The sequence below is a fragment of the Pteropus alecto genome, unplaced genomic scaffold (assembly GCF_000325575.1).
Source record: "Pteropus alecto unplaced genomic scaffold, ASM32557v1 scaffold57, whole genome shotgun sequence".
Lineage (NCBI taxonomy): Eukaryota > Metazoa > Chordata > Mammalia > Chiroptera > Pteropodidae > Pteropus > Pteropus alecto.
The window spans coordinates 4,715,542-4,722,908 of NW_006442508.1; the positions used below are offsets into that span (position 1 = coordinate 4,715,542).

The following is a 7,367-nucleotide window of genomic DNA, read 5'->3' on the forward strand; positions in this document are numbered from 1 at the left end:
GGTGGTCATGACACAAATATGAATCGAAAGACTGTCTTAAGGACCACATCAATTAAAAGAGTACATCCTTTTCCATAAGTGAAAGGGCTCTTTCTCCCAAGGCATAAAGGAAAAGAGAAACATGCACCTTCACATACCATCTCTTTCACATATTTAACCGTCCATATAACCCAGTAACCATTAAACATGATTCATATTTGAGGAGAAAGATTCCTAAGAGTATTAGTAATTAGACCAAGTTCATAAAGTCAACAAATGGCAGTAGAGGAATACTAATCAAAATCTTTCTGATGCCAAGTTCCTTGAACTATTTATTACACTGTGCTGCCCCAAAATATGGTGATAATAGTGGAAAAATGGAAACTTCTTTATGTAATGCTAGATTGGATTCATTATTTAATTATTATCTTAGTAGGACTTGGGCTGCAAATATCTTGAATTTTGTTTAATAACAACATTAAAATCTGCAGCTCTTTTATTTTTAAACTATATCCATTCTATATGCCATGTCCTAAAAAAATAATTATTTTATTATTGTAGTATGTTCCCAATTTATTATAATATTAGAATTTTAATGTTTTAGGAAAATATAGGGTTAATATTTCGGGAAACTTTGGGGAGATTAATTTGAAGAGAAAGAATAAAACAAAATCTGTATAGGATTTTTCTAGAATATTTGTGAAATAAAAAAATGTAGCTTTTATCATAAAGATGAGTTCACTCTCATGTTCATTCTCCATCTCTCTATCAGACAGGTATATTAAATGTAACATAATACAAGTTTATCAAATTATAAAATGTTTGATATAAACATTTTGATATAAAACTGGGAGTACCTTGATAAAGTGTCTCTTGATATTGTGTTTCATACTAAAGTCCATCCAGAACCTATAATTAAGTGTTATGCTTGAGAGCATCATTTAAGCCATTCCTAAAGACATGTTTTAAAGGGTTGAAAGATTATTCTCGCATTCTTCTTTAAGGTAATGTTTCTATATTCGAAATACCAACAATATGCAAATCAGCTCAAACCAATATCTTCCATTTATTTACAATCCAGGTTAGATTAATGTGACCTATAACTAATGTAACTACTGTATCCTATGTGATTTTATGGCAGCAATCAGACTTTGAAGTCCACAAATCATTTGCTTGTTTTTCCTGTCCTAGTCATTGAAGATTTCTTATTCTCATTGCTTATCTTTTTCACCTTCTATTCCATCCTCTTTATCTCATTTTGCTTTTCATATTTCTGTCTATTTTCCCAAAGAACTATGCTTAAGCAGAAGCTTATGTTACAATGGAAACATGTAGGAATTTCTATCAGCAGACAGAATGTACATTAGCTCTTGTCAGCTCTAATCACACTGACACTGTCAAGAACAGTGCTATTATAGTAGTTCGATTTAAAGCACTTCAGCTATAAAACCTGGTGATGGTGTGAATATCAGTTTGCAGAAGTCTCTAAGTAGATACCTATTGGTATATAATGGGGAAAAGTTTAAAAATTAAAGTTAATGATAACTTTAATGAATGAAACTCTATGTGTACACTCTTTAACCAAAAAAATCAATTTAAATTAAATGTGAAAGCTTAGAATATTTTCATTTTAGATTAAGTGTTAATGACTTTTTGTGATTATCACTGTCCATGCTTGGTTTCCAAACTAGCTACATTATGTTTGATTACTGTCACCGTCATTATAACACATCTATCATTATAGTCAAATACTATGCTCGATAAGCAGGCAAAAGAAAGAATGATAGCATGCTGGGAAATTAACGGCTATTATTTTGAAATTAGTAGATTGTTTTTAAAAGATTATTTTGTATTAATGTTTGGCTTTCATATACAATTTAAAGTAACATATTCTTTTAGGTTAACCATTGACTATAAATACAATTCACTTTAACAAAATATAATGTTTACAAATATAATTTATATATATATTTTTAAATTGAGGACCATTACCTTTAGAGAAATAAAGTGCCCTAGGTTCTATTACAGATTATATTACTTTCTAGTTGAGATTTTGAGTAAGCCACAAAATTTATCTTTTTCCTCTAAATGCTGGCTGATTTTCACAGCCAGATGTTGTGGGAGCTGCTCTTCTTGGCACTGATGTTCCAAGCTAGGGAGCCCAGATGTGGGGCTAGGTCCCCTTGCTGCTCAGGGGACATCTTTGCAGTCAACATACCCCTCCTAATTGTTGATTGCCACCAGTGGGTATGGGATCAGCCCATTTCGTGTCCTTATCCATGTTACCAGTCTTGAGGTGGCTTCATCTTTATATTCTTAATTATATGACTTTTGTTCATCTAGTCTTCAGATGTGTCTCCAGGTTGATTTTTATATATTTTAATTGCAATTTTAATGTAGTCATGGGAGGAGGGAAGCACAGCATCCATCTACTCTGCCATCTTGATTGGAAGTATAAAACCTTTTTTAGAAAAAGTTCTATAATTTAAAGTATAAACTGTTAAAAAACACATGGACAATGAAAATAAATCACTCCGGATAGCTAATTTTGTTCACCTATCTTTTCGTTTGCTATTTCATTTTAACCTCCTGTTTGCAGAGTCAATCACTGTTTCTTCTTTATTATTATTTTTTAACCTAAAGCTTGTCCATTATTGGCATCTAGGAGCTTAGCCTTGTGACTAAGAAAAAGAATGGTTTTGATTATGTCTCTCTCATTCATAATGCAATATGTTTTTCAAGATGTTTGTTGAAAGAGTCAAGGGAGCCTCCAAAATAATGAAGCACATTAAAAAGCAGAAATAATAAAGACTATTTTTCATCAAGTGCTAAATTTGTACAAAGGCCAGCACTCTGCACATTACATTTTTTAACCAAATTTAAGCAATAAAACAAACTTTTTTTTTTCAGAAAGAGCCACATATTCACTTGATATGCTACTTACCTCTCATGTCTAAGGAGATGAACCTGAAACCCAAACTGCCCTATCAGTGTATCCATAAATATTAGCTCATAGTTAGACATATAAGTTAAGCAAAAACAGATATTTGGGGCAGTTAAGATGGACACTGAGAAATGAGGCTAGCTTTTATTATTCTTTAATTGTCATCTAAAAGAGGATTTTAAGTCTAAAAATTTTGGTAGCAATATCTGTCATAATATAGAGAGAAATTATTGATTTTGTTTAAGCTAGTTTGAGATTTAGTGCTGTCACAACTGCAAATATCCTAAATGATTATATACATAATCAGTTACACACACACACACACACACACACACACACACACACACACATATATAAACGGAAAGACAAATTTACTTAATAGAAGAATGTAATAACATTTTAATGGATTATAAATATATGTACAATTTAATATAAACATGTATGTATGGTATAACTAAAGATAACTTATAATTTACAATAGAAAAATGATAATTCAGAGCATATTTATTAGAGGAAAAGTAATTAAAATCACATAGCCAAGATATATCGAGTATGTGTCACGTGCATAAATGGAGAAATGAGCTGAACTAACACATTTTAACAATTTAAGGTCATATCCTAATGTTATATACAAATACTTAAAGCACATGCAAAATTCACGAAATTTATTGTGTGTGTTTATTTGAGTACTTAAACTCCACCAGCCTTTGTATTGAAGTCCTGTTTTAACATTAGATTAAAAAAATATATATTTTGTTCAGAAGCAGAACAACCTTTCAAATATAATAGCTGCATTTCATGTAAAATTAGTGTAAGAGCCTTAGGATTTTCTGAGTCTTTTGTGAAGATTGCTTTGAAGGCCAAAGTGCATATCGTTGTATTCCAGGTGACATACGTTGCTCTAACTCATGAAGTAAATATCATATGCCAACATTATAATTATGCATGCAAAGAATATACCTGGACCGTTCATTAATTGGTCAGAAGAAACACATTAGGAAATGGTGGCAAAGATGGGGAGGCCCCAGAGCCTGGAAAGGAGGCCAGCTGTCCATCTTTAGTGGGGCTACTATGGCAAGGATAGGGACAGCACCTCCTTCTTCCTGCTGGCAGGGATTGTGGCTGACTTCAACCAGCAAGCACTGGTGCCCACTCCTGCAGAACACAGAGAGCTATGCTGACCCATAAAGAGAACCCCCTGTACTGACCCATAACGAGGAGCCCCTACCACTTGCACCCCATCACCCCAGTCCCAAGTGGATCATACTTGAGCTCTAAGTCAAGACTGGAGTCTGAACTGGAGCCTGGGCCCCTGGGGAGGGAACATCCGGGCTCAGAAAAAGCCCGTCCACCCCCCACCCCTCACCCTCTGTGGCTAAAGTCGTGCAGACCTCCAGTCCCTGCAGAGAAAGTACATGTGCCATGTGCCACGATGCAGACTGCGAGAGAGTTTCGTACCTGACAACTCGCACAGTTGAGAGGCCCTTTGCCTGCACTGGCAGCCCTGAAGCAAGAAGTTCCTGCACTTGGAGGCCACACTACAGTACTCGCACATACAAGAATGGATTCTGCCGCCAGATCTGTGAGAAAGGCCTCATGCGCAGCCAACCCAAGGAAGCCAGCGTGCTGCCAACCAGCTTCCCACCCAACCGGCAGCAGCGATACAGCCAGGGCTTGAGGACACTCCCTCAGCGACTGCATCTGCTCGGACGCCAGCACTCCAACCAACTTTCTATGAGCGCCTCCAGCTCGGGCCACCTGGCAACAGGTCCAGGGCTGAGGAGTCTCCTCTATTAATAAAGGCATAAGCTCATGCTCTCACTTCCTCTCGTGACTCTATGTCATTTCCTTATGTAATTACAAAGGAGAGACAGAACTTTATGAAGTCGACAACAAAAACAATTTTCTTCTCAAATGTCAAAGTAAATTTGTAAAATAACAAAAATTCCAAAACCCACCACCCACAAATTACACAATGACATCTCCACAAAGATGAGGTTCAGCGGTATTGAACACCTCTTTCTCAGGGAAGATGTTCCAGAAATCAATGAGAACACTCCCTGCCTGCCTTACTCTGTACATAGATTTGCACTCTGCTGTTTTCCCTTAGAGTAGGGACCCTAGTGGGGACAAAGGAGGCAAATCACTGCTGGTGTAGTTCAATGTCTTGCCTGTGGGTCAGTGGATCAGTCAGTTCCGAGTAGACATGATCACTGACATTTGGACTTTCCTGGCAGATTCCTAAGCAGAGGGCTGTGGTCTTCCTCTTCCTGCTCACCTGCCCAGACTCCAGCCTCTGTCCTAGAGCCAGGCTGAGCTCAGAATGCAGATGAATCTGAGGGACAGGCTGCTACAGAGGAATGCCTTAAACCAGGGGTCCCCAAGCCCTGGGCTGTAGGCTAGTACTGGTCCATGGTCTGTTAGGAACTGGGCCACATAGCAGGAGGTGAGCAATGGAAGTGAAGCTTCATTTGTATTTGCAGCTGCTCCCCAGCACTAGCATCACTGCCTCAGCTTCACCTCAGGTCATCAGGCATTAGATTTTCATAGGAGTACCAGTCCCTGGTGCCAAAAAGATTGGGGACTGCTGCCTTAAAACATGATGGCCACAATGACCACTCTACCAGCAGAGACTGTCTGCCTCTCTCTGCCTTCAGGAGTCTCTCTCTGGGCCTCTTGGAGAACTGCAATCAGAGAGACAAACTCGGGCTGAGTGGACCATTGCATCATCCAACATTCAGGCATGACAAACTCCAGCCACTCCCATCCAACTCTAGGCCTGCTCTGGATAAGTTCTCCACACAAGGACATCCACTACTATATATCTTTGAAGAAGGCACAAAGAGATCTTTCTTCATTATTCCATGTATAATACTTCAGTATTATACCATATGGATGTTGCCCACACAGTCACCACGTAAGAAAGAACCTGGGTGGATGGTTGTTGTTGTTATCATCCTCCTTTTCAGCCACCAGACTTCAATCACTGCTTCTCATGGTACTCCAGTAGGGCTGACACAACCTTCTTTCTACTGCTGCTTTTCTTCTGGAACCACTTCCCCAGCATCCCCACTGACTCCACTTGGGACTTTAGGCAGGCAATTTCCTCCTGGAATTCCTGCAGCAGGGTACTCTTTCACTCATGGCTTGTTCTTGATGTTCTTGGCTTGGTTTTTAGCAAAGCACGGTGTGGAAAAGCTTTTGGTATAGCTATAAGAAACTGGCCTCAGTGTGGCCTGGCATTCCTATCCAAAGAGTTCTAAACAGCCATGCCAGCTTGGGGTCTCTGTAGGGGATATGAGAGTCCTTTTGCCCACCAAAGCAGTGATTACGTTGCCAAGGGCAGACAGTGATAGGCTGATTTTGGAGGCTTCCTCTCTACCACCATCGTCTCCTCCACTGCCACCACTACCCATGGACTGTGTGGCCATCCTTCAAGCTGTGTAGGGGCATGATTTGTTCCTCCTCTCACTGCTAGCCAGGTCTACCATATTGAACTTGTCCAAGTGGATGTGGTCCTGGCCATCAGAACCATACTCACTGTATTCTGTAATGATGACAAAGATGGCATGAGAGCAGGAGTTTGATTCATATACGGGTCTGGTTCCCCAGGTTCATCATATGCTGCTTAATTTCCTTGACATTCCTGGTGATAAAGGAGGAAAGATCCTTGATTTAGATGCCTCAGAGTTTTCTTTCAACTCTAGCCTCTTGCCAGGCTCCTTGGAAAGCAGGTCTCAAATTTCCTCCTTGTAGAACTCCAAGTAGAAGACCAGAAACAGGTATTGCTTGCTCTGGAGCATGAGATATGAGAGAAGACATACTCAAAAGCATTGGAAATGACACCATATAACTTGGACTCTACTCGGGTCTCCTGCATGTTATAGGTCATGCCACTGCCCATCCAGCTATTGGAAAACACCATGCCATTGAAACTCTTAAGCATCAAGGCCTCTCATTTTATTATATAAGTCTGCCTGCTTAGAGCTGGCATCATATAGAATATCAAAGGGAAAGGTTTTGGACAGCTCCCCTGGAGCAGTGAGAAAGTTTTACAAGGTCATCTGACCCAATTTCACATCCATGGTCATGATCAGCTTATGACTAGCAGTCTTCTCCTTCTGGATAAGAGGGTGGCACTGATCAACTACCTCCAGGGACTCACTGGGTTTGGTTTTACTGCCCATCTTGCTGCTCTGTCCTTCCTGCCCTCCCCTCCAGCCTACTCTGCATCCTGGGTGGTCCTGTTTTCTCTAGATCTGAATCAGTGTGTTGGCCTAGCCTCCAGATGAAACTCTTCAAGCTGCATGCAGCCTTTTAGAGTGGGGATTCTGAGAGGTAGACCCAGAGTGGTAGTCTGTGTCTCCATAATTCTCCAAGCCTCATCCTCCTTTTGGGGTCCATGGTAGGGACTGCTGATCATGCATGGCTAGGATCCCAGCAT

The 7,367-nt window shown here is 39.8% G+C and overlaps 1 pseudogene; it reads right to left on the reverse strand.

Moving 5' to 3' along the window:
- Positions 1-5,833: 5,833 nt before the first annotated feature.
- Positions 5,834-7,110, reverse strand: LOC102883429 (annotated as a pseudogene).
- Between the last annotated feature and the right edge of the window lie 257 nt (positions 7,111-7,367).